The sequence below is a fragment of the Felis catus genome, chromosome C1 (assembly GCF_018350175.1).
Source record: "Felis catus isolate Fca126 chromosome C1, F.catus_Fca126_mat1.0, whole genome shotgun sequence".
Taxonomy (NCBI): Eukaryota; Metazoa; Chordata; class Mammalia; order Carnivora; family Felidae; genus Felis; species Felis catus.
Window position 1 is genome coordinate 3,382,419 of NC_058375.1, and position 27,281 is coordinate 3,409,699.

General features: G+C 55.9%; 2 long non-coding RNA genes across 7 annotated transcripts; both read right to left on the bottom strand.

Annotated features, from left to right (window-relative positions):
• Nucleotides 1-2,861: 2,861 nt before the first annotated feature.
• On the bottom strand, nt 2,862-10,474 carry LOC123379449. Of its 6 annotated transcripts, none has more exons than XR_006583851.1 (5): nt 10,072-10,474; nt 8,221-8,325; nt 7,154-7,555; nt 5,979-6,333; nt 2,862-5,794 (listed from the first exon to the last, which is right to left on the bottom strand). It is a non-coding gene; the product is annotated as an uncharacterized LOC123379449 (long non-coding RNA). The 6 variants fall into 6 exon arrangements; XR_006583854.1 differs by having other exon boundaries at nt 7,154-7,324; nt 10,072-10,473; XR_006583855.1 differs by having other exon boundaries at nt 7,154-7,276; nt 10,072-10,472.
• A 55-nt stretch (nt 10,475-10,529) lies between these two features.
• Nucleotides 10,530-26,511, bottom strand: LOC123379450. The gene is made up of 5 exons (XR_006583856.1): nt 25,959-26,511; nt 16,104-20,201; nt 13,985-14,195; nt 13,681-13,829; nt 10,530-11,378 (listed from the first exon to the last, which is right to left on the bottom strand). It is a non-coding gene; the product is annotated as an uncharacterized LOC123379450 (long non-coding RNA).
• Between the last annotated feature and the right edge of the window lie 770 nt (nt 26,512-27,281).

The window sequence follows — 27,281 nt, forward strand, 5'->3', positions numbered from 1 at the left end:
TTCATGCACCTTCCTCCATTCAAACCCTCTTTACTAAGCACCTGCTAGGTACCCGGCACAGTTACAGACACCGGGGATCCTGGCATTTGCAAGAAATACAGAGTCCTTGTACATGTGGACTTTGCATTTAAGCAGAAAAGGCAAAAACTAAGTAGCAAGCAACTATTCTACATACTCTCACGATAGGGCTACGTCCCATAAACGCACCATAAGCTAAAAGTATCTTTACACTGAAAATGCACTTAATACACCTAGCCTACTGAATATCGTAGCTTAGTCCCTCCTGCCTTAAACGTGCTCTGAATGCTTATGTTACATCTGTGGTTGGGCTAATCCTATAACAAAGCCTACTTTATAATAAAGTGTTGAATGCCTCGTGTAGTTTATTGAATACCGTACTGAAAGTGGAAAACAGGAAGGTGGTAGGGGTGCAGGATGGTTGTAAGTTCACCGGTTGCTGTAAGTCCCCCATGATCGCGTGGCTGACGGGGAGCTGGGTCTCCCGGCGGCGACCCAGCGTCAGGACGGAGTGTCAGACAGCATATCCACTAGCCTGGGACAAGATCAAAGTTCAAAATTCAAAATACAGTATCTACTGAATGTGTATCACTTTCACTCCATGGTAGTGTGGAAAAATCCTAAGTCGAACAGTAGTAAGCGGGGAACCACCTGTATTAGGAAAGAAGTATGCAGGGTGATATGATAAAAACCACGTAGACATCCTCCACTATGCAGGTGGGTGGTCCCAGAAGCCCTCTCTAAGGAGGTGGCATTTAGTCTCAATCCTGAAGGGTGAGGAAGGAGCCCAAACCACCATTCAGAGAGGCAAAGCCACCTGCTCTGGGTGACACAGCTGGCTGGTGCCAGACTCTCATCAGACTTTGATGTTTCTGATTTCCCACTCCCTCTATCGCTACTCTACACCCAGCGGATGCTTGCTGTGATATTGACCAAAGGGATAAAGGCTTTTCCAATTTCCAATCCCTCCACCCTGGAAATGATGCTTGACCCATTTGGTTACAGTCTAATGATACTGGCCTCTGTTCCTTGGAAGTCACCACAACAGCATAAGCAAGACCGTTTTCAACACCCACACACTCTCTATCCCCCTGTCCAACCTGACCACATAGCCAAAGGCCTCTGGGAAAGGGAGAAACGACGTGCCCTCTGTGTCACTGAGCTGATGGCACTCCAAAGCTTTCAGAGCCGTATGCACAAGCTATGGCTCACAAGGCACTTATTAAACCCTCTGTGCTGGTCAGAATCGACCCATTCAGAGTTGATCCTTAAATGCTTATAAAAGCTGAGACACCCTCTTTCTGGTTGCAAGGTCCTGCTAGCTAAGGGTCTGTGGATAGAATAAAGATAAACAGAGCCTTGCTGCAAGGAGACTTGTAACACTGGCAAACAGGACAGAGGTTTGGACGAGCTGAGGACACTTGACATGAAATAAAATAATCTGTGTCTGATGAGAGTATTAGGCAAAACTTTAAGGTCAATTTAGCATGATTTAAATATTTCCCACTCATTAGCAATAATTTAGAATGCATTTCCTTTTCTCCCCCCACACTTGAAGTTTTATTTTAATAGCTCTGTGATTTTGGAACAGATCATTAAAATTAATGATATTCCAAATGTTCCAGTGTGCCTGGTAGAGTCTGATCAGTGTTTTTTCCCTTTATAGATCATCAGAATAGAACATTTTAATGGCTCTAATATAAGGGCATTCTCTCTCTTTCTCTCTCTGTTAATGAATAATTTCCATAGCCAGATATGGAACCCCCCAAAGAAGAGGAAGCATATTTCATTAGATGTGTCAATGCTGGACCCTAAATAATTCAGGACCCCAGATTAAAATACTTGATGCTCTCAATGTCCTAATGGGATATAATGAAATATCCCCAATGCTGCCATCTTAAAATTAACATCCTTTGAAATTCCCAAATCAATCAATGCCAATGACAAGAGCTGAGTCTAATCCTTTATTGATTTGTGCAGCCACAGAAGGGAAAAGGGGGCCTTGCTTAGCCCCATCCCTCAGGCTGGCTGGTTGCTGGCCAGTGGTGTTATTCATTCAGTCTGTGTCCTGGTACACTGAAAATACAGGCTGGCCACCCCTTCATGGGACAGGCAATGCCACTGGGCCCCAACAGGCTGGCCCTGGTTATTACTTGAGGGTAGGCTCTGGCCAACCCTGTCCTACACACCCATTTGAAGTCGCCATTCACTCCTGGGTAGAAGTATGGACTGAGTCTCCTACCGGCTCAGGCTCTAGGTGGCCCTGTTATTGGGAGAACGGTCTGCTTGTCCCCTCAGCCGTCTTCTGTGCCATCAGTCTGTTTAATTTTCTACAGCAGCTATCACCATCTAACAGGTACTAGTTTATTTGGGGGAGATCTTATGTCCTTTGGGCTCTATCCTCTGTGCTCTTATAAGTTAACTTCATCTGTCTTGACCACCAAGATGAAACCTCAAGGAAGGTTTGTGGGTTTGTTTGTTTTTCTACTGCTAAATTCTTGGTACCTCAAAGAATGCTTAGCATATAGGTACTCATGGATGGAGGGATGGATGGATGGATGGATGGATGGATGGATGGATAGTGGATAGAGTATAGACAGATAGTGGTTGGATGGATAGATGCATGGTAGATGGGTGGAAAGACTGGATGGATGGATGGATGGATGGATGGATAGATGGACAGTGAATGGGTGGATGGATGGATGTTGGATGGGTAGATGAATGGTGGATGGATGGATGGATGGATGGATGAAAAGATTGATAAATGGATAGATGGTGTCTAAGTGGATGAATGCCCCCCTCCTTACATTCTTAGCACAGAAATGCAAATATACAGATGCAAATACGTGTCTAGCACATATTTATTGTCTATATGAATGAACCAATCCAAAATCCAACAATACCAAGAATTTCCCATCCCATGAGCTTGCTTCTACTTCTGCTCTGGCTAAGAGTCGTCCTTCACAACATCCCACCGACCTACTGGGCCAGGGGGTTTGCATCTGCCATCTTGGATCCTGTGAATGTTCTCTGGCTGTGCTGATAGCAACCTTCTCCTGGGGCAAAGCTGCATTCCCTTGCTTGTCCCCTCAAGATCATCCATACTGGACACACAGTAGCCTACCATGTAAGTCATGCCTCTGGTAAGAAGCCACATAGACTGACACAAAGGGAATAATAAAGGAGCACTTTGAATAATTCAACAAACAGCCCATGGAATCCGTGTGCCTTTCATAGGCGTTATGCTCCTGTTGGCTGAAACTCAAAGGAAACACAGAAAATGGGAAACCACAAGTCTCTGTATGAAAATTAAAACCACCCAGTGATAAAACAGCCTCGTGTATCAGAGTCAGTGTCGAGAGGAAATAAGAAACTCCAACAAGTAAATTGGAATTAGGTCAGAAGGCCTGGGACGGAATCACAGCGAAAATACCAGTCCACCAGAAGAAAATTGAAAGAGTGGGATTTGGAGGGAGGAGGGGGCTGATTTAACGTTTCCTAGGAAACCGGCTTGCAGCCCTCCTGGCCTCACCTTTGGGGAGTCCGCGGCTGGCACAGTGCAGGACTTGTGGGACAGAGGAAGTCTTTGGCGTGTTTCAGAACAGGGAGATCTCACTGAAGAGACCCAGGAGCGACGAACGGCCTCGAAGCCCCAGGACACACATCCCAGTTTGTTAATGCAGTCTTCGGAAGATGACTTTGAAGTCCAGCCACCCCTGGCCGGGTGTGAGAGAGGACAGTATGACCAGGGCATGTGTCGCTGGGGTCCTTGACCCAGTGCAGGGTGGGCAATGACATTCACTCATCCTGTCCCCAGGGGGGTGGAGCGCCCCCCTCACACACTGTTCCCCACTTTATCTCGCAGTCATTTCCAGGACACATGCTGCGGAGCGGACCCGGATAGCTCGCCTGAAAAGGCAGGCCCCAGAGCAGAGGACAAAGACGTGCGTAACCGGTGAGGACCTTTTCGTTTGCCTGAAATGCTGACGTGCCCCAGGCACATGTGTGGACCTGCCCTCCCTGGCTTGACCTTGGCATCCCTGATCTTTCCTTGGGATCTCACTGGGCCCTGATTCAAATAACACATCTGGGCCACTGACCTGCAGATGTTACCTCTGGCCTTAATGACCCTCCTGAGCCTCAGAGTTCCAACCAGCTGCCTCCTTCCACAGCAACTTGGTGCGGATAGTGAGGTTTCAAACCTCTCCGGGCCGGGCAGAACCCTGGACCCCTGCCTGCCCCATGGGCTCCCTCCCCATCTCCCTTACGTGCACACCGTGCCTTCATGCACCATGGCCTCAGCGGCTCAAGCAAAGCCCTGCAAGAATGTTGGCCCCTTGGCGACCCTCACCCCCGAGAGGACAGCAAGCCCTGTGGGCTGTCTTCAAGTCCATCCGGATCCTTCCCCGTGCACAAGGACCTCCTTGGAACTAGCCCCCCTTTGCCTTCCAAGTCAGGACTTTGACAATAGCACACAGGTACTGACTGAGCCCTCACTGGGGGCTGAGGGCTGGTCTACATACTGGGAGGTGGCAGGGCACCAAACAGAAGCCCCTGACCTGTGCCCTCACCCGGGAGTAGAGACACCAGCCACGGGAGCTATGGCTACAAGGGCCAGGAGGAAAGGGAGGGTAGCAAGAGCTGGGTGCGGGGAAGAGGCCTGAAGGAAGTCTGGGTGGTGACCTCGGGAGATGGTTGGGGAGGGGAAGGGGCAGGGGGTGGGGAGAAGAGATCGTGTGGTCCCGCAGGCCCCCGTGGGGACTCTGGCTTTTCTCAGGTGAGGCGGAAGCCTCCGGAGGGTTCGAGATGAGGAGTGAATGGGGGCACCCGGCTGCCCCGTTAGAGCCAGTCCCTAGAGAGGCAAGAGTGGAAGCAGGGAGACCAGGTAGGAGGCTGCAGAAAGGGTGAGGGAGAGAAGCCCAGTGAGATGCTGCAGCCTGGAGCAGACAGGGAGCAGGGGCTGAGGAGAAGGACGGGCTTGGGACTTCCGTTTTTGCCCTCTGAGCTCACCCCTCACAGCAGCCCCAGGGAGCCTCTGAAAATGTCATCAGCCCGTCCCGCCTGAGCTTGCTCGTGGCTTCCTGCTGTCCCGAGCCTCCAAACTCCTCAGCCAACCCACGGGGACCCCTGGCTCCCACTTGACCTAATGCTCCCCCTCTTCCCTCACTCCCGCCCCCTCGGGTTCCTCCGACACACCAAGCTCATTCCTACCCCAGGACCTTGGCACTGCTCTCCCTCCGCCTGGCGTGCCCTCTCCGGATCCTCACCTGGCTGCTTCAATCTTGACGTTCTGATCTCGGCTCCTGCCTCCCTCTTCTGAGAGGCCTCCCTGACCTCTTCCACCCCTACCGTCACGACACCCCATTTTGTCTTCTTCGGAATATGTGCCACCACTAGGTATTTTTGTAGGTGTTCATTTTCTGCACCCTCTCCCGACTAAAACAGAAGCTACGTGGGCACAGATGTTCTCTGACTGGTTTACCTGCTTCTCTCCAGCATCTGGAGTAAGACCTGGGCACCTGACAGGCACCCATAAATACTTGTTAAGTGGAACTGCATGAAGAGAACAAGTCCCCTCTCCCCCGGAGCACACCACGGACTCCGAGGGACCGCGCATCCTTGCAGTTTCCGTTTGCCAACACACGGTTTTCTGAACGGCAACGACATCGAGTCCAGATGGCAGGTGCAGCGAAAACCAACATCTTCCCGCAGGCGGACACCGGAGGAACTGAACTGCTCAGCAGGGCGTATGCAGGGCCTCTGGGCTCACAGCTACCTGTGTCGACGGAGAAGCCAGAATCAAAATAAATTACTGAGGGAAACACAAACTCACTGCCCGTGGCCACAGCGCACCTGGGGCGAGGGGGGGGCACCACTCTCCTGCCCCCACAACTGTCTCCCCACCGGCCCTTAGGGCCACTCTCCAAAGCTATCAGAGAGCAGAAGAGAACTCCACCCACCTTGCCTGGCTCGTCCCCACCCTGGGGGCCGCCTCGGACAGCTGTCAAGCCGGAGCATCCCAGGAAAGGAGCACCTTGCTTCTATGGAAGCTGCCAAGAGAGCCCCAAACAAACAAAACCAGTCCGAGGTCCCCTGGCTGCAGGACAGGGGACGATGTAAGTTGTGGGTGGACTTTCACAGTCTCAGCTGGGACTGCCATTGGCCAGGGTGCTCATGCCCAGACATTTGCCCTCTCGGAGTTCTGGAGCCTGCAAGGCGGACCGAGGTGCCATCGGGGCTGGTGACTGTAAGCCTCTCTCCCTGGCTTGTGGACAGCTGCCTTCTGGCTGAGCCTGCAATCAGTCCTTTGTGTGGCTGGAGAGAGAGCAGGTCCCGGTGTCTCTTCCTCTTCTCAGAAGGACACAGATCCATGGATCCCACTGGGTTAGGGCCCCACCCTTATGACCTCTTCCCAATTTAATCGCCTCCCCAAAGGAAGTCACACTGGGGTTAGAGCTTCAACCTATGAATTTGGAGGACTCAACTCCGTCCTTCCTGGGGGGCCACCTGTATCTCACGTGGGCTCTCTGGTCCCCCAAATATCTATTTTCTAGGGGTCAGAGACCCTTTCTGGTGTCTAAGAGACAGCCCCACCCCATACAAGAAGGAGAGCCCCAAGAAGAGGTAGCCAAGTGATGTCAGGGCTCAAGCGATACTGATAGAACTTTCCGGAAGGGTTGACAGCGCAGGAAAGAGGAAGGGTCCCTGGAGAGGGATGCAGTTCAGGTAGTGATGCTACTTTGCACCAGGAACCACGCCAGACCCCAGGGCTGTAAATAGGACCGACACGAGCGCGCCCCCTCCCCCCCATGAAGGAGGCGGGTCCGGGTGGCCGTGCTGTCCTGGCAACAGCCATCTCCCAGGCCAGCCTCGCGGGCAGGCACGGGGCGTGAGAGCCTCAGAAATTCACCCGGGAGGAGGAGCCTCCAAACTCCGGTCCATCTGACGCGGAGCCTTGCTTCTTCGCTCCAAACCTCCCCTCGGAAGCCCTGCCTCCACCGTCCCTCCTCAATGGGGAGGCGGTTGGGAAACGGGGAGACAGATGCGGCCCCGGGCAGAGAAGACCATGACCTTGCTGGGCCACAAAACCCGTGGAGAAGCTGCGGCAGCAGCATTCAGGCTCGTCCTGACTCACCGTCTGGCCGACGTCCGCGCAGGGCCAGCCTGTCTCCCATCACCGTCTGGACGCGCTCTGCTGCACGCGGCCCAAAGCATGGCCTTCACGCCCTAAGGCATGAGCTGGGGGGTCCCAGATGAGCTGGGAGGCGGAGGGCAGAGGTGGGGAGAGGGGGCTGAGCCAGATTGCCTGTAAGTCAGCAGCAAGGCTATCACTCTGGCCGCCTCTCCACGCGGGGCACACGGCGGTCACAGCACGCATCTGGCCAGGCCTGAGCTGGCAGCTTCCTCTGGGGTCACCTGGCTCAGCTATCGCCACGGTGCCTGTCACGCCTCTGGGCATCAGGTTGGAGCCTCTGTTGTGACAGGCACCGTGCCCCCAGTTTGCCACGGCGAGCCCTGTCCACGGTGGCATCCTCGGCTGTGTGCAAAGAGTAGACTGTCCCCCAGCCAGGGTGCGCCCCGCCTCTCAGCTGCACACTCACACTCTCCCCGGGGACTAAGTTGTCAGCTCCCCTAAACTGAGATCCCCCCCCCTCGGGTGTTTAAAGCTCCCAGACCCACCTTTGACCCCTGGTCTCCTGGGGAGCAGAGAGGGGGCCATCACAGTCTCAACCCCAGCACCCCCAGCCTGGTAACCCCCTCTCCCAGTCACCCGTCCAGGGGCCTCATCCAGACTTGGGCTGGGCTGGATCCTCTTGGTGGTGACAAACCTCCCCTCTGCTCTCCCCTCCTCTCCTGCCCTTCTCTCCAGGTCCTGCTACCCCTCAGCCCTGTAGAGCTCCTGGACCCGCTCCCTCCCTTGCCTCCCGTCGGTCTCTGTCTTCGTTCCCGGCTCAACCAGCCTATGTCCAGCGGACCCGCAACTCCTTTCCCAGCCAAACTCAGCTCCCTCGGTTGCCCATCAGATCCTGCCTGCAGAACGCCAGCCTGGGTTCCTCCCACCCGCCCGCGTGCCCTCCCCAAACCCGCACCAGCCGCTGAGCACTGAGCTCTGGTGCCAGGCCCCCAGGCCCCCGGATGCTGCACCTCAGACAGCTCCCACGGCCGTCCGCCAAGCGGTCAAATCCCCTCCCATCCTCTGACCTCCTCGTCCTGGAACCGAGCTTCCCAGGGACACACACACGACAAACAATCTCGAAAACAGCAGAGCATCTCAGAGGTGGACCGCTCCCAGGAAACCAGAGGCTTCTAGCGAGATAAAGGAAACTTTTCAAAGTGAGCAGAGGGGGGTCGTGATTGACGTACAGACGGTGGACCTGCCGCGGGGAAACGATGGCGGGGCAGTGCCGCAGCCAAGCGGGAAGCACTTCGGGGTCCCAGTGATCAAAGCCACTCATGAATCGCGGCCGGACGCTTACAGCTTGCAAGCCACAAGTGCGGCCTCAGTCAGAAGTGGTTCATGCAAATGGTGTTGTCTCTGCTGGGAACTGCTTTGATGGGGAAGGGTTGGGTTCCAGGCCGGAGGTCCCTTCGATGCCACCCTTTTGCATGGCCTTGGGCAGGAGTTGATGAAAACCACCCAGAAAAAAAAAACCTACTTGGTGCTTGTAAAGCACTTTGGACTTTTGCAAAGATTTCCGTTACCTCCGGCGTCTGAGCTGGTCCTCCTGGCAGAGTGTGGACGATGCCATTCTAACTCCCAGCCCACCTGCAAGGTCCCACCTCGGCTGCACAGCCACCGGAGGCCAGGACGGGGGCGCCCGCTGCCTGTCCAACGTGCTCTCTCCAGGTGACAGTAATAAAAGCACCCTCACGGGGTCTGACAGCTGCCACGGAGCACACCGCGTGGCCAGACGAGCCACCGCGGGTCTCGGCCTTGGTGCTACTGCTCGGCTGGATCGTCTCCACAGTGGGGCCGTCCTGTGCACCGCACGAAGTTTAGCAGCATCCCTGGCCCCTGCTCAGCAGATGCCTGTACCTCCGCCCCTCCCCACCCCCTAGCAGTCGTGACAACCAAGGATGTCTCCAGACGAGGCCAGAGGTCCTCAGGGGAAGGGGTTCCCCCAGGCTGAGAAGCACTGCGCAGCCCCCACTACCCCAGGGGGCCACCTCCTTTCACTTTCCTCTGTGAGAACAGGCCGCCTGGCATAGGAAGGAATGAGCTCTGGGAACCAGCCTCGGTTCTCGCCGGTTGGCTTCCCCGAATCTGATAATGGACTTCACACAATGGAAGAGAAGGGAAGGGATGAACCCAGAGCAATAACTCAATGCTGGGGACCTTCTGCAGGTGCTGCCCGGAAAGGTAGACCAGCGGACCACAATGCGGGCCGAGCCCCTGGGCGTTGCCCAGCTCTGGGGAAGAGGTCCAGCCCGGGCGTCACAGTTGAGGGGCTTTGGTGCCTTGAGCCACCAACGGGAGCCGCTCATCTGCCTCCAGGAACCCCATGGCCGGACCCACGGGCTGGTGGGAGCAGAGCCAGCACTGGCCAGCCGGCCTCTGACCCCCAGGCCACTGCACCTGCTCTCCTCTTGGATGGAAGCTTCTTTCAGGAGGCTCTAGGGAGGGTGGTGAGCACTTAGTGAGGCCCCAGGAGCAGAGGCCAAGAAACGCCCTGGCAGCACGCTCGCTTTACGGGAAGCTAGGAAACCTGGCAGATGTCTCCCCTGCAGAGGTTAGCTTTGTGTTTCCAGAAATCACTCACTCCTTCATTTGTCAAACTTCTGCACAGGCTGTGCTCTGTGCCCTGTGCTGACAAACAGTGATGAGGTAAACGGCCTAAGGCCCCTGCCCTCAAGGGCTCTGTGACCCAGTGCAAGAGAATCCTGCCAACCCCAAGTGGCAGCTCGTCACGCAGGAGGGTGGCTGGGGGGTCCTTGGGCCACCTGGGGAACCGTGTCCTGTTGCGGGTCTCCAGACCGCTTCCTCGCCTGCCCTCCAGGCCAGTCGGCCTTTGGTGCAGCTGCGAGGCAGAAGAAAGACTCCAACAAGCTCACCTACGGGCGTAGCCAATCGGCATCCAATCCGTGGGACCCACCAGAGGTGACGCATCACGGCGATTCAAATGGATTCTGGAGCTCAGCATCCGGGGTCCTCGCGAAGGGTCTCTGCCAGGCGGTGACACACAGCCACTAGGAGGGGAGAGGAGCAAAGCGGGCTGGGAGCACCCTGAGCCCCGAGCCACCACCAAATGCAGGGAAAGGCTCGGGAGGGGTGCCGCACCGACAGCAGCTGGGTGCCCACTGCCTTCACCCTGGCATCTGGCTCTGTCCCAAAAAGGGGGACAGAGAGCCCCAGACCCTGCCACTGCACCGGGCTGTGTCCCCAGGTGTCCCCAAACTTCAGAGATGGTCGACAACCTGTTTCTTTGAGAGCTCCCCCGCCCCACCCTGCCCGTAACCCACCACCCACCACAAAGCAGGTGCTGCTCAATTACTATTAACCTGACGAATGAATGAATATTGCCCTTCTCCTAAACCAAGCTATCAAGTCAGTCTGTCAAGTCAAACAGATTTCCAAAATCGTTGTTTGAAAGCCATTGAGGTAGTGACTCTCAGGGAAGGACATATCACATGTGCCCTACACCTGCCTGGTCACAGAGAAGTTTGTCCGATGGAGAAGGGGTAGGTGTTCACTGCGGGCAGCAGGGGGGTGTAGGGATGAGGCAGGAGAGCAGCCCCTGTCTGAGAGGGGCATTAAGGAATTTTTACCCTAGCCCAGGAGAGATTTGGGGTCGGGAAGGGGCCAGAGGGGGGCAAGTGTGATGGAATGGTGTGACCACCCAGTGCCGGGTGCCCTCCACACCCCTCTCCCCACGCCCGTGCTCGCAGGGGTCATTTCAAGTCAACCGGATGTGCAATGTCCCACGTTGGGGCGCAGTGTGGGTCTCTCAAGCCGTGGTGACAGTGATATCTGCTCTTGGAGTCACTGCCGTCAGACCCCGCGGGGAGGAGGCCAGCTCCTCCGCTGGCTGGTTCCACTGAATCTGCCCCACTGGCTGCCCTTCCCTGTAGAAGCCTTTAGAAGGCATCCGGCCTCCGCTTCTAACCCTTTTGAATGCAGACGCGGGCACCACGCTTCACGTACGGCCCCCCAGTGCGACAGGGCTCGTATCCAGCACATTCCACTTCCAGAGCAAGACGAGCGCTCTAGACATCGTCTGGAAACCAAACCCAGCTTCGGGGTAGAGCACATCAGCGCCGGCCCAGGGACCCACACGTGTTCCCTTGCACAGGCGGAGTCAGTCAACCTTCATGTGGGCCAGAGAGCGAGGCCGAGCTCATCCAGAGCTGGGCATCTTGGTCTGAAAGAAAGCAGAGTGACGCGGGAGAAAATATACAGCAGGTCAGACCTAGCCGGTGAAGAAATTGCCCAGCGCTGCTTTTTCAGGGACCACCGTAGGGAGGGCAGAACATCATCCGCTCCAGGAACCGAACAAAACCCACAAAGCTGGGAGCTCTGTCTCTCCAGTCACCTGCCCTTGGGCAGACTCTCTACTGCTCATGAACGCAGTGACTCCTGCTGCTTAGACACGAAGGCTCAACTTGAAAACATAATCAGTGTCATAACTTACGGTCCTGGTGACACTGGGGATGGCCCTGGGCGGGGCCAGAAGTGGGTCGGGTACCCAAGTATTAATAGTATAGAATACTGTAAAAATTAATACTGCAACATAAGCCAGAAGGAAGTTAGAGCAAGTTTGTGTGATTATTGATTGAAGATGAAAAAAAAAGGGGGGGGGTCATAGGAAATAAAAATGTGAAAACCTTTCAAATACTATCATCACAGAATCCTAGAAATAGCTTTTTTAAAAAATTAATTAACTTTATGATCTATCCTTTTTTTTTATTGTAGCAGGAACACTTATCTCGAGATCTAGCCTCTTAAATTTTTCTGTGCACAACACTGTTGCTAACTGCAGACCCAGTACTGCACAGCAAATCCCTGGAACTCAAGAATCCTGCATAATTGAAACATTGTACCCATTGAGCAATATCTCCCCACTGCCCTTTCCACCAAGTCCCAGGCAACCACCCTTCTCCTCTCTGCTTGTAGCTGTTTGACGACTTCAGCCTTTGTCCTCCTGTACCTGGCTTATTTCACTTAACATAATGTTCTCCAGGCCCATCCATGCTGTCACAAATGGATGGATTCCTTTTTTTTTAATGTTGAAGAAATACTTCATCGTGTGTGTGTGTGTGTGTGGTTCTTCTTTATGCGTTTAGACTGTTGGACATTAGGCTCTTTCCACATCTTGACTGTTGTGAATAATGTTGCAAACCCTATATTGATAGAGAGTCAATATCCAAAATGTATAATAACTCCTCCCACTCAGTAACAAATGTACAAATAACCTGATTAAAAATTTTGCAAAGGAGTTAAACAGTTATTTCTACAAAGAAGACATACAAATGGCCAACGGGTATATGAAAGGATGCTCAGGGTCACTCATCATCGGAGAAATGTAAATCAGAACTACAGGGATTTACTGCCTCTGTTAGGATGGCCGTGATCAAGACACCAAAATATGGGAAGCGTTGGCGAGGGCGTGGGCCCGCTGGATCTCTTGTGCACCATCGGTGGGAATGTACATTGGTGTGACCACTATGGAAAACGGTATGGAGGCTCCTCCAAAGATTAAACACAGAAATATCATATGACCCAGCAATCCCAATTGTGGGTATGTTCCCAAAAGAATTGAAATTAGGATCTCAAAGTAGACATCTGTGATCCCATGTTCTTTGCAAAGGTTAGAGCACGTTGAAGAGAAGAGCCCAAGTAGCCACAGACAGGGCGGTTTTCCTTCCTGACCCAACTTTCCCACCATCTGCCAGCGCCTGGATGGTCCTTTGGGGAAATAGTCCCACCCCCATCCCCCCACCATTCTCAGTCTACATAGTATGGGTGGGGAAGACCCTTGGCTCCAGGTCTGAGTGCGTGACAAGCGCATCCAATGGAAGCATTCCTCTGGGCACAATGATCAACAAAGGGGGTGGCAGGAGACCCCACAGGAACCAGGAAGGGCCAGGCCCAGGGATGCCGATAAAATGTTTGGGAAAGAGGCAATCTCTTTCACCAGGGATGCCAGACTGGTAGAAGGTCCGTTGCTGCTGGCCTATTGGCCATCACGTGGGAATGAGTTCAGCAGGCAGGAGAGCAGAGCAGGGGCAGAGACCCAGAAAATGGTTATACTAGCATAGATAAACACCTGGATCAAGCCAGGCCTGAGTTCCCCCTGAGTTTTTCATTATTAAATAGCAACTAGATCCCATTTTCGTTTGAGTTGAGTTGAGTTGAGCTGTCTATAATTGAATGAGCCCTGCCCAGTATAACCTGTATTCAGTCTTACCCTGCCCTGGTTCATCCTATGAAGGGCTGAATAAACACCCAGTTTGTGTAACTTCCTAGTACAGCAGTGTGAGAACAGTAGACCAGTGTAGGCTTAGGCCTGGGGGCAAATGGGCAAATCCATACCTAGAGCCCTCAGTTGTGCAGTGCCCCCTGGACACCCTGGGATTTCCCCGGGGCAAGAACCTACTGTCCACCCCAGCACTTTGTCTTGCCTGCTGTCCCTCAGTCTGTCCCCCTTGGGACCCAACCCTCACCTTGATCTTGAGGTGGCCCTCAGTGGCCACAAGGTTGGGTCTAACGATGCCTCCAGTTGTCAGGGTGTGCTGCCTTGTCTCAGAAGCGACTGGTTAGAACTGTTTGTGCAGCCCCACGAAGCGGCAAGGGGCCAGGCTGGTGGTGTTCCCTGTCTCCGGGCCAAAGGGGAAGACAGGACATGATCAACGCCGCTGATGATGGACCCCACGTCTGCCTGCTGAGTCACAGCGATACCAGTTCCTACTGCCCAACACACGGCCGCGAACTCAGTTGTTAAGGTCAACAGCCCTTCCTTAAACTCACAAGTCCGCAGGTTAGCGAGCGGCTTAGGCTGGGCTCTGCTGGGCGGCTCTCCTGGGTTTTCCCCGGATTCTCGTGTTTCCGCAGATCGGCTGGGTGGCCGTGCTGCTCAGGGTCGGCTGGCTGTCGGCTGGGGTGATGGGGTGCCTGGGCCGCTTGCCTCGCATGCTCCGGCGGGTAGTCCGGGCTGGCCCTCGTCGTTGAAGACAGGGATCTGAGAGGGACAACGGAAGTGTGCAAGCCCCCCGAGGCCTGGGCTCAAATGCGGCAAGCAGCCCTATCTTTCGCCACTTGGTATTGATCAGAGCAAGTCTCAAGACCAGCCCAGATTCACAGACTCCCACCTGCCGATGGGGAGGGGGTGCAAAGTCACATTGCAAAGTGCCTGCACGCAGGGAGGCCACTGATGGGCGCAACATTCCGAAAAATGGCCTTCTGTGATCAGGGTCCATGGGCCACTCCAGACCGCTAATGCACAGCTTGGAGCCGCGGTGCGGTGAGAGTCCAGACCTGTGGCACTTGGGCTGTGACCACCATGGGGAGCGCCTGTGTGCTTCACTGACAGTTATTGTCACCTGCACTGTCCCCTCGCCCCCGAGACCCCCTGGGTCACCATCGCTGCCCCCCGATGGTCTGCTTGAAACCAGCCCTCCTTCCTTCACCCCCTTGACCCAAGAAGACCCAAGACCTCTCCCCATGGGCGCTGAGCTGCTAGAGGTCATCCTTTTCGACATGTCACCTGTCCCTCTCAGAATGCCAAGGTCACTGATTTCAGCACTGACCCTAAAAGCTAGAAGTGGCCTTAGGATTTCCCTTGTCCAATTGCCTTTTGCTGTGAGGAGGAAACTGCAGCCTTAAGAAACAAGCTGACCCACGCAAGGGTATGTGGCTGTCTAGACCTGGGTCTCTGGTCCTCTGACCCACTGCTGCTTCCTCACCCCTGCTGGGCTGAGAGAGCTGATCTGCCATCACCCTGACATCGAGGATGTGGTTTCCTGGCTGGCCCCATGGCTCGGTGCCCTGGCCATGCTCTGCAGGGGCTCACCCTTCATTCCTACACCAACGTGGTTCATTCTGCTGATGCTGGAGGCTCACCTCTGCAGGCTCCGCCCCACTCAGACTGGCAGGCTGGAGGTGAGCCATGAACGGAGGCTCATCAGCCTGGCATGGGGTGATCAGGACACAGCCCGGAGGCCTTTTGTCTCTGCACAGCCAGATCTCTGCCAGGGTCGGTTCAGGCTCAAGCCATGGAGGCCAAGAGATTGTGGGGAGGGAAGGCGTCTCAGGAGGGTGTGGGGTCCCTCCAACCAAAAATCCTGCTTCCTGCAACCCTGCGCATTATCTCCAGCTTCCCCTCATCTCTAATGCTGAGCCGAACCTCAGGCATCTGGGCATCTGTGACCCTGAGCGATGCCCCCAGCCTCCTGGGAATCAGTGACCCTGAGTGGTGCCCCCAGCCTCCTGGGCCTCTGTGACACTGAGCGGTGCTCCCAGCATCTGGGGCACTTGTAACACTGTTGTGTACCCACAGACTTCTGTCTCTGCCTCCCCACTGGACAGAGCTCACTGACAAGGGAAACCACATGAGTTCACCTCTGCAGGGTCAGTGCCTGGCATGATGCTCGCTTCATGGAAGGTGCACAACAAATGCACGATGCTTGATAAATGGGCCCTGATCAGAGAGGCGGCATCATGTGTCCTGGGTCCCAATGTTTTTTGCCCAGCTTTCCACCATCACCTGCAGCACAGAAGCTTGGGGGTCACATCAGAGTTCCCATGTCTGGCTCCATACCTGAGTCACCCAGAGAGTTTCTATATGCAGTTTCCCAGACACGGCCCAAACTTAGGGAGTCAAATCTGTAGGGGCCGGACCCCAGAATCTGTAGTTTGGAAACACTGCCCGGGGCGGTGATTCTCAGGCAGGACCCCAGACCAGCCTTTGGGAAGCCTGAGAACAGGTACTGAGTTCTCCTGGGGCCTGGCCAACAGCTCCAGCTCAGACAAGATGGGTCTGGGCTCAGGTCAGGGTGGAGCCAGATGCGCTCTGGGTCACTGGGTCCCAGCTCTGCCCAATAGGCTCCAGAGTCGGCACCGAATTATACACAGACAAACAGATACTTACGCCTTTAGCCGGGAGAGTCCTAAGGGCAGCGACAAGGTCACGTTCCCCAGCTGGCGTTAAAAATCCCGGCAGCGAGAGGTAGAGGACCACCGCCTACCTTGGCTGTCACCATCACAAGAAGTTGACGTTGGCCCGTCTTTGAGCACAGATGGGTTTGCAAAGTACCTTCACTCACAAAGAACTCTGTCTCTGACGGGGGCTTGGCCAGGGGGGAATGTACAGGAGACAAGGGCGTGGTCTGGAATCAAGGCTCCACAGTTCGCCAGCCATGTGACACAGGCACCCTCGTTCCTCTGTGAAATAGGCTTGCGGCCTGGGCTGAAGCATGCGGAGTCTCCTTGAGCCCCTGGGACACAGCAGGTGCCTAATAATGTCCTCCAAACAGCTCTCGCTACAAAGCATTTACTTACTTACTAACTTGCTTATTGATTAGTGTGATAAGAACACGTAACGTGGGGTCTACCCTCGGACCACTTTTGAAGGGCACAAGCCACTCTGTTAGCTACATGCAAACACAAGGTTGTCCGGCAGATTCCAGAATGGCTCATCTGGCAGAACCGAAACTTTGTGCCTGTTGGACAGGATCACCCTCATTTCCCACCCGAGTCGCTGGGACTTGGCGCAATGTCTTTCGGGTTCCTCCGCCTTGTCGCAGATGACAGACTTTCCTTCATTTGAGGGCTGCATAACATCCCCTGTGTGTACACGTCCCTCCCTCTTTGTCCATTCATTTGTCAGCGGATGCTCAGGCTACCTCTGTGTCTCAGCTTGCGCGCTGCAGGGAGTGTAGGGGTGCAGATTCCTCCTCCGGATCCTGATTTCAGTTCATTCCAAGCAAGATCACGTTCTCGTGGACAATTGTTGGAACAGCTCTGTGTGCAAGCCAGGGCACGTGGGTGCGTGCGTGTGTGTGTGTGTGTGTGTACATGGGCACCTGGACCCACCCTGCAGCCAGCAGCCCAGCACATCCTCGGAGGCAGACACTCAGGTTTCAGTTCACTGACCAGAGTGAAACCATCCAGGATAAGGAAACGGATGCCAGTCGCTCAGGCACGTGACCCACCTTATCAGACGGAGGCCAGGCACTCTCATGGCCCGGGAGCCAGCTCTGTCTGTGCCTGCGTCCCTGCACACCTCTGGCCGCTCCCTTGGCCCGCGTCCCTCTCTCTCCCCTTGGCGCTCACCGGCTGCCCCTCTCCGTGGTGACAGGCTCACTGGGGAAAGGGCAAGCCCTCCTTTTGTCCTCTCCCTCCTGCACTTCTAGCTGGCACAGTGAGTTCTCATCACCGCCAACCACCCGACAAATCTCTCCCTACAGGCCAGCCTGGCTCTGAGCTCACCCTCCAGCCCTGTCTTCCTTAAAGGCCACCAGCACAGGCTCTGAGGATGATCCCAGCTATGAAGACGGATCTGCCAGAGCTTTGCAGGAGAGACGGGGAGGGTTCTGGGCATCCGGGCTTGACAGGAGCTCTGGAAAATGTGTTTCTGACCCCTGAGCATCAGCTGAGGTGCGTGACCAGCCCAGGTCTGCCCCTCCCGCACCCTTCCAGGCTTGGGGCCTCCCCGGATGCTGCACAGTGTGGACGTATCATGGGCGACAGGTTGCTAACTGGCTACAAAGAGGGGCTTGGGTGTTTGGGCGTCAGGGAGAACGTTTACATCTTCATCACGTGTGTCCAGCAGGAGCCGAGTCCCTTGATCTGGTGGCCAAGTGGACCCCAAGTTCTGACTGATGTTGCCTTTCCTCTCTGGCTGGTTTCTGGCCCACGTCAAAGCTTCATGTTCGTCCTGTCCGAGTGGACCGCAAGGTGACTGGCAGAACCAGACTCCTTCTGTCTTGTGGCTCCACCCCTAAGGATGCGCTGCCCTCAGCCTGGGAGAACTGGGCGGGGGGGGGCACGCCAGCCCAGAAAGGGCAAGGCCTCCGTGCAGGTTCGACTGGATAGGACCAGCCCCACGGCCACCGCGAGGCTGCAAGTCACTGTGCGGAATGTGTCTTCGGAGGGGACGGCTCCACCCCAGGGTCAGTTCAGCAGTGGGGAGGGGGGAGGCACGCTCTCGGGGTCTCTGCATAGCAAGCTACCTGCATATCCGCTTGGGACACTGGGCAGGGATGGGACACGGGACCCTCACCCCACGAACCACACACCCCACGTAGCTCCCCGACAGGGGCACAGCCCAGCACCGGAGGACCCGTGAGGACAGGTATCCCCCAGGAGCGAGCAGCGTTTGCAGACTTTGCGGGGATCCTCCCCCGCCCCTGCTCCCCCTGCACAGCACGGAAGGCTGGACTTGCCACCCTTCGAAGGTCTTCCTGACTTGCACCACTGACCTCTGCAGAAGCAAGGCCCTCGGTCCCCTGACCCAAGTGGGAGACACGACACGGGTCCAGGAAATGCCTGCTCGCCCCAACGCTGTTTCTCCTTCCTCCCGTCATCAGGGCCTCGTCTTCCTCGGCTTCCTCGTCACCTGTGCCCTTCTCTGTTTTTTGGCCACCGCCTCCCCTCACACATTTCCCCGAAATATCAAGCACCAGATGGAAAACCTCGAGACAGCGTCCCTGCCCAGCAATCTTGACTCTGCCGGCTGCTGCTTCCCTGGCTGGTGGGGGGCGGGGGAGGGGAGGGTCTCAGGCTCCCCCCCTGCTCGGAGCAGATGCCTGCTTGTTTTCCCGGCAGAAAATTCTGGCTGGAACAGGAGTGAGAAGCACGTGCTCAAAATAAGAGCGTCGGCGGTGGGGGGTTGGGGCGGGGGAGGAAGAGGCTGGCATTCATGTCCTTCTTGTATTCACCAGGGTGTCTTTTCCATTACTTGAGCAATAATTGTGCATCAAACTTTCCAAGAGACAGAGAAGTAGGTCACAGCGTGGAAGCAAATATTAACTATCACCCCGCCGTTAACATTTTGATGGATTCCAGGGCGCCTCAGGCTCGGCTTTAGCCTACCTGAAGTCACAACGTTGGCAGAATTGTGTAACGTTTGCGGCGTCATGTGGTGCCGTAGGCACGTGGCGGGCAGATGCCTCCTCTCTGGCCGCTGTCTTTCGAATGGTCGCCTGGGGTTCCCTGCGGTGGGCTCTGTGGCTCGGCCACGTCGAGAAGCCTCCAGAGAAGCCTCCGGTGGGAAGGTCTGGACGCAGGGGACCAAGGCTGGGGTGTCTCATGCAGCAGCCAAGGGGGAACGGTCCGAGAGGCGGGTGCCTTGTGGGGGCTCACGGGGAAGGCCCCGCTAACCTCACATGTGCCACCTGCCCCCACTTCTGCCAGCAGCTACTGCCAGGGGCAACGTCTCCTCTCACCCCTGGGACGCGGAGGTGTGGGGTCCCCTGGATGAGACGAGCCCCCACTGAGGATTGTCGCCCCATCGCTGAGCCCAGCTGCTCACAGAGGAGGCCCCGGGGAAAGTGGGGAAGGGCGCTCAGCAGTGACGGGGGAGCAAAAGCCGACCCGTGGCGATTCTCATTCTCCCCTTTTCTGTTTAACTCCTTCTGTCTGCCTCTCTGTCCACCCCAGACGTAAGCTCCGCGAGAGCAAGAATTCTGTTCCTCCCGTTCACTGCCAGGCTCCCAAGACCTCACATAGCGCCCTCTGCCCAGGAAGCATTTATGAAAAAGGAAGAATAAATCTGTGTGCGTTCCCTCAGGAAACGGCCAGCGCAAGCCACGTTGTTGGGTCCCAAACATAAGAGGTGGAGAAGCGTTTCGGGCTTTCCTTCCTAGAGTAAGCCTGATGGCCTGAAGGTTCACCGAATGACTTTGCCACAGTGATGGCTGAATCACGTCCCTCAAAAATTCACATGTTGGAGGCCTGGGCCCCAGAACCTCAGAATGTGTGACCTTATTTGGAAATAGTGTCATTGCAGACGCACCCCGTTAAGACGAGGTCACTAGGGTGGGCCCCGACCCAATGTGACTAGTGTCTTTTTAAAAAGAGGAAAGTTGGGGGAGCACCTGGGTGGCTCAGTCAGTTAAGCATCAGACTCCTAATTTCAGGTCAGGTCATGATCTCACGGTTCGAGTCGGGCTGTATCCTGACAGGGCGGAGACTGCTTGGGATTCTCTCTCTCTCTCTCTCTCTCTCTCTCTCAAAGTAAATAAACCTAAAAAAAAAAAAAAAGGAAATTTGGGCACAGACATGCAGAGGCAGGGAGAACGCCGTGTGAAAATAAAGCAGAGATGGGGTGATCCCCAGCCACCCACCAGGTGTGGGACAGAATCTTCCCCAGAAGGAATCAACACTGCAGACACCCTCATCTCAGACTGTGAGCGGTACCTTCTGTTGGCCGGGTCCCCAGGCTGTGACACTTCGTAAGGCAAACCCAGGAGGCTAGCAGAATCCCATTGGTCCCCAACACACAGAAGAGTCAGACTCGAGCAGACAGTGACCCCCAGAGGACCAGGGGCTCCTCTTCTCCAGGCCCACGGACAGGACCGGCCCATGTGTCCCACCAGGGCCCAGAGGAGGCCAGGGTCCCTTGTTGTCGATGATGCAGCCCCCTCCCCCACCCTCTGCCTCCTCCAGAAACTGTCTTCACCGCTGGGTGCCTCCCGCTGCCGCTCCAGCAAGGCGGCTCGTGCACTGTTCTAAAGTAAGGTGAGCCACAGTGTAGGGGCTTGGCCACTGCAGGGAGGCGGTGTTTGCCCAGGGGTCCTGCCTGGGCATTCGTGCCAGGGCCCCGGACACTTCCATTGGTCCACATTATCTCTGTTGTACAGACACGGGCACCCTCCTGAGCCTCGGACACAAGCTGCTGGCTCCTGTGACCTTGCCCACCTCCCACACAAACGGCCTCAGCTGCTCCCGCCCGCCGCATCCCTGGTGCATACGAGGCTGCTGCCTCACGGATGCGGGCTTCATCCTTGCTGGATGTGAGCATCTCGCTCCACTGGGGCTTCTCTCCAGGGCAGAGCCTCGTTCCAAACCACAGTGTCACGTTTCTAAGTGGGGGATTGGGGAGGTCGAGGTGAGAAGAAATGGGGGCCCTCAGCACTGTGAGGCTTGGACACAGCATGAAGCAGGGGTTCCCCAGCTGGAGGGCTGGGCAGGGCAGCCACGGCCGGAGGCTGTGAATCTCCTCTCCAAGAGGGTTGGACAGAGTCCTGCTCAGAGATGACAGTCTGGACAGGATGACCAAGTGTCACTGGAGGTCTCGAGCCCCTGGCCATTAATCCCTCCGTGTGAAACCAGCTTCCCACATGGGCCAAAGGTCAGGAAATACGAACGAGTTTAACCACGGGCAGCGCTAAAATTGTGCCAAGTGGACACAGAGCGCTGCTAACACGGCTGAGTGCAACGCTGACGTTGTTGGTGGCCTGAGTGCCACCGGGTGCGGACCCCCCCCCGGCCACCTGCAGTGTCCACTCTCCTCGCCCCGCCCCCACCTCTATCTGCCCTGCAATCCCCCCTTCTCCAACTCCACCATTGGACCCGGGCAACAGCATGATGATTCCAACCATGACAGTAATAACTATATTCAGTTCATCAACGAATCTCAGCTCCCAGCCTGGTTAACGCAGGGCTCCCCGTGAGCCCAGGGATGTGGCAGCGGACGGCAGCTGACGTTGCAGTAGTGGAAGTCACAGTCACAGCGGCTGGCACTTAGGGACCTTTCACCAGGCGCTGGGCATCGTCTTGGTAAGTAGCGTACGTGCATTAGCTCCGTTAACCTCCCTAGGGTGGCCGTGAGAGCTGCCAGTGACAACGCTGACAGAAAGGTTAGGACATCTGCCCAAGGTCGTGTGCCGCAGGGCCAGCTAGGGCCAGCTGCCACCACGGGTAATGTTCAGAGGAGGGGTCACATCTTTCTCCCTGTGGCCTGTCCCAGGTGTTCACAGAGAGGCACCTTGGGCGCATTACGGGGTAACCGGCAGCCGTCACTCTGGTCACAGTTCGGCTCCAGGGCCCAGGGGCCGCACAGCCCCTCGCAAGGGAGGACGGCAGGCAGCCCAGGAGCAGGGCAGGCCCTGAGGCCAGGCTGCAGACCCAGAGGAAGCTGGCGTCCGGGCCGCACCAGAAACGCGCTCTCCCTCAGCATCTCCACGCTTCCTCTGAGGGGCGTACACAGACATCGGGTTGGTAAACCTGAGAAATCTCTAGAAAGCATCTAATTAATGCATTTCTCCCAAGTAGAATGCTTTAGTAATTGCTGTTCAAGCAACAGAAAAGTTGAGGAGGCTTTTACTGCTGGTGCTGCAGGGACAGATAGAGATCCACACGGCCGCCTCTCCCGGGCCCTGGCTCTCTCGTGCGCGCTCAACCTACTGACATCCATTAACATTCTCCCGGCTAGAAAAAAATGTATTTTGTTCCAGCGCTCTCCGTAGGCAGGAAGCTGGGCATTGAATTACGAAGCTCTAGTAATTGTGCACAGTCATTGTGATGGAAAATGGGAAAATCGCAATGAGTCACAGGGTGGTGGGGAGGCAACTGTTTAGTGACGATAATTCTGTAAGGATAATTTCATTAATGGAAGCGGGAGACAGAGTCCGTGGCAGGGAATACGGTGCGCGTATATATAAATATCCACGGACACACGTCTGGTGTTTAAAATCGGCTGTAGGTGAGTGGGTATGTGTGTGTCTGCCTTTTTAATGAATGCCCGAGTGCTGGATGGCAAAGCGCCATTCAGAAGTGATTTGTGATCATCACACGGGGGAGAAATCCTGCAGGTGAAAGGAGACGGGAACAAGAATGTTTCAAGCATGGATGTAAAAAAGCTTCTGTTTGATTTGGGGCCACAAAGGATTCAAGAGACACAAAGGCTTCGACACACCTAACTGCTTCCACCAAAGGTGGAGACGCCCTCTGGAATTCGGCACTTGAAGCACGCCAGGCACGAATCCACGTGCCCGGGAACGGTCGTGGCCACACGACACTGGGCCCAGGAGAATCCCGAATACGGCTCCGAGCTGCCCGGGGTGCCCCCCGCGAAGGGCGAGGCCCTCAGCTTCTGGACCAGAGTAGGCTTCCGCTTTGCAAAATGAACAGGGCCGGGCGCTTTGAAGGAAGCTGGGTGCTCTGCGCTGCCCCCTCCACAGCCTCGGGATGGAGAGTCTGAGTGGACGTTTCAGACCACACCCTTGTCCAGGTCTCTTCCGCCTCCCCCACAGCTGTGCCCACCTTCCCAACACCATGGATGGTGCGGACTTCATGAGGCCTCCATACAAACCCGAAAGGAGGGGGTTCCGAGAGCTTCCGGGTTGGGGAGACAGAACACTGCCGTGTGCCACCAAGCAGGGACCCACAGTCCACATGGACACAATCCTCTTTGTTCAGGACTTTGCCCCCAATGTCCCTTCGTCGGTCTGTTCGTTCCTATCCTGTAATAGCCTCTGTCATAAACCAGCAATCTAGCAAGTAAACTGATTTTCTGAGTCCTTTGAGTTGTTCTAGCAAAGGAGGACGGCATGGGGCTTCTGATTTGTGGCCAGTGGGCCAGAAGCTCAGGCGAGCGACAGCCTGGCCCAGCGACGGGTCCCTGTGTGGGGTCTGCCACTGTCTCCAGGGACACGGTGCCCGGGTTGAGTTGAGCTGTAGGAGCCCCAGCTGGTGTCTGAGAACTGCTTGATGGCGTGGCCCCGCCCACACTGGAACACACTGGAACGGGTAGCCATCCCAGCCCCCGCACACCCCCTCCCCTTCCCGACAAGCCCCAGCCCCCGCACACCCCCTCCCCTTCCCGACAGCGGGGCTGTTTCCCCGCATTCCTGCTGGGCTGCTGGGCTCCTCACAGAGATAGCAGGAAAAGCAAAACTTTTCGGGGGGGGGGGGGGGAATGGAAGAGAATAAAAACAGATTAACAATTTGCAAATTATCCTAAGGAAAAATGTCCTATTAAGAAAAAAATGATGGGCACATGTGATTGAAAGCAGGGGGGCTGGAGAGACAACGGCGTCTCTCTCACTCGAAATTGCAGTATTGTCCCGTCCCAAACTAATAGGCTCTGTTCCCTGACAATACACTGAAGATATCGTTTATTAAGCCCATTATGCTGCCGGCCGCAGTCAGTCACATCTCAAACATTGCCACATTTATGAAAGACAGTTACAGTCATTTGCAAGATAATTACCATTTTAATCTCAAACCAGCCTGTAGGAGCAAATTGCTTTATAAGTAACCAGGTTCCCAGTGTGTCATAATAGAATGCTGTACAGACTCCGAAACAACCAGACGTGTTTAGCACTTGTCCACAGGGTGGAGGAGTGTGCTGCCTGGTGGGCCCGGGAGAGACGGGGCAGCCCCCCTGCTCTGCGCCCGAGGGCTGACGTGGGGAGCGTCAGCCTCCGTCTGCCAGACCCATCACTCTCGTTAACTGAGACGGAGGAGGAGGAGGAGGAGGAGGAGGAGGGAGGGAGAGAGAGAAACAGAGAGACAGAGGAAGGAAAAGAGACAGACGGACAGACAAAAAAGGCAGAGGGAGAGAGGACAAGAGAGAAAGCGAAAGAGAGAGAGCAAAGCTGTCATTGACACAGAGTGGGGGGGGGGGGGAGGAGTGGAGGGAGGCGGGGAGGCAGGGAGCAGGTGGGCTGGCCTGGAAAGGGGATGGGGGTAGGAAAGGGCTGCCTCCAGAAGTAGCGAGATCCCCGGGAATGCAGCAGGGACTCTGGGAGCCAAATAGGTGGTCAAGTCCACAAGTTCAGCTTCCCGAGCAGGACGGCCTCTGATCACGGCAAGACCTGACTCATAGTGATACGTTCAGTCCGTGGCTTGAGGCGCTAGTTTGAGAAAGGGGGAAACGATCTTGAACCAGAGAGGAGGAAGGTAGGAGCCACGAGGGGCGCGTGGGAACTGCGTGCGATTCTGGGGAGCAGCTGACGTCAGGCCGGACGGTGACTACCTCGGCGGGTGCTGGGGGCGACCTCCCTGAACGGGCACCTGCCGCGTGGTAGGCTCAGGGATTCGTGCAGAACTGAGTCCCCGTGGCTGGTCATGCCGGGCTGTAAAGACAGGAGCTGGCCTCCTGTCACCTCCTGGTCGGGAGCCAAATGAAATTGCCGTAGTCCGACTCCTTGGCCTTTAGGTGAACTCCCTCTGAAATGTTCCCACAAAATAAGCATCCCACCTTGGTCCCCTTCACCTGATGGTGTCTGAATTATCTGAATGCAAATACAGAGACGAACCTGGGAAGGAAGGAGGAAGAGCCAGCCGGGGAAGGAGAGGAGGCGCCAGTGAGGTAGAGAACATTCTAGAGAGGGCCAGCTGTGAGCCCCACGCAGGAAGCTGGGACAGGAAAGCACACCGTGGGCGTGTCCTCAGGGTGGACAGTGGGGTGGTTGGGGGGAGGTGGAAAGCCGAGGCTGCATATGAGACAGGCCAGTGAGAAGCCTGTCTGACGTTTCAGAGTCCTTTCTGTCGCAGGGGTGAGGAGTGGGCCCACCGGGTCAGAGCCGGAGTTGGTGACAGGAGGGGGCCAGCTCCAGGCCTCGCCCACGCCTCCACCCCTCCCTGGGACAGCAGACGGCCGCGCAGTTCAAGACGGAGAAAAGGGACCAGCTAACCCAGTCCCAACATGCCTGCAACCAGCTCTGATCCAAAATCTCTAGATGTTTGGGCTCCTCCCCCTGCCACGCCTGCTCTGGAAGCTTCCATTTCCTGTCATGGCACCAGTTCCTTCCTGTTCACACAAGCCGCGTTTCACCTTCTGCCCCAGCTCCAGCTGTCTCAGAGCCCCCTCCCCCACAAATCTCCCCTTCCACCTCCAGAACATTCCATCTCTTGACTTCAGCTCCCAGCACGTACATGCTGACTGATAACAGTTAACCTGTTGCTGTGCAAAACTCGCCCCAAAACTTCGCTCAGAACAAGCATTCATTAGCTCATGCTTTTCCCAAATCTGAGGAAGCCTGGAGGAATTTACCTGGGCAGTTCTGGTTCGGGGCTCCCTCCTGCGGTCCCTGCCAGGCTCCATGGTCGGAAGCCCTAGTTGGGGCTTCAGTTCTGCTCCGGGTGACCTCTTGTCCTCCAGGGTCTCTCTCCTCCGTGTGGTGCCTCTTCACGTGGCTGCTGGGCTCCAAGAGACAGAAAGAGGCAGGAGGCAAGAGGCACCCAAGACAGAAGCGCCGGGTTTTAGAACCAAGTTCCACAAGGTTCTGCCAAGTGCCACTGGCATGCAAACCAATTGTGCTGCACACAGGATGCGGGTACCGGGGGCGAGGTCCCGACTCTCAGGGTAGGGGTTAGTGAGTGGGGCCCCTCTCCTGCCGAGCATGGCTCTGAAGCAGCAAAGGCATCCTCATTCTGAACTTGGTGCCCAGTCGGAGGTCATAGTTCAAGGGGGGCCCAGCGAACGCTGTTTGGAATACTGGGCAGAGTTTCGGGTCCGCGTGAGCAAACATCACCGGGGGTTTTCCGGGCCTGGGGCGCGTTCTCAACTATGTTGAGATGTTATCGCGGGGTGTTGGGGCACCAGTCCTTGCCCCTCCACCCACCCCACCCCCACCCGTCCTCCAAAGCACCGTGCAGACTCACGTAGGCAGCAGCGAGCAGAGATCTTGCTGACACGCTCAAGGTCACAGACTGTCCTCACACTGGAACATTGTTTACCCAACACAAAGAAAGCAGGCGCGAAGATAATGCTGTGATAATTCAGTGATAATTCAGTGCCGTGACCCTTTTGCAAAGCTGCCGTCACTGGCTGTCTGTGCCAAGGGAGACAAGGCTCGGGTCACCTGAGAAGTCCTCCTGCGCTTGCCTCTGCCCCCCACGCGCCTGCAGCCCCCAGACCCACATTGCCCGCGCGGGCCGCGGGCCACGGCTATTGTCAGCCCGTCATTTGTAATACAAATAGGAAGGAGAATCGCCGAGGTGATATTGACACAATGCATTTCCCATCAGACAATTACAGGGGGACTTTTCATTCTGATTTTGCAATTCAGTATGCAACTCGGAGATTACGTTTTCCACGGCAGATCCTGACACCCCAGTGTCCCCGTCAGCAACGCGGCTCCTGAGTGAGCGCCACGGGGACCCCCCAGGAGAGCTTCTCGGCATTAACACAGCAACATGTCAAATACGAGCCCATCCAAACCGGCCGCAGCCCCTTTTGTGATCCCTTTGGAGCGGCAGAGGAGGACTCCCAGAGTGGCTGGGATTCCACACAATGGCCAGTGCTTCCCGGGAGCTCATTAAAGAGTCTGGAGGAGAGGAAAATATTTTGACAACAGAACAAAAAGTGGCTGTC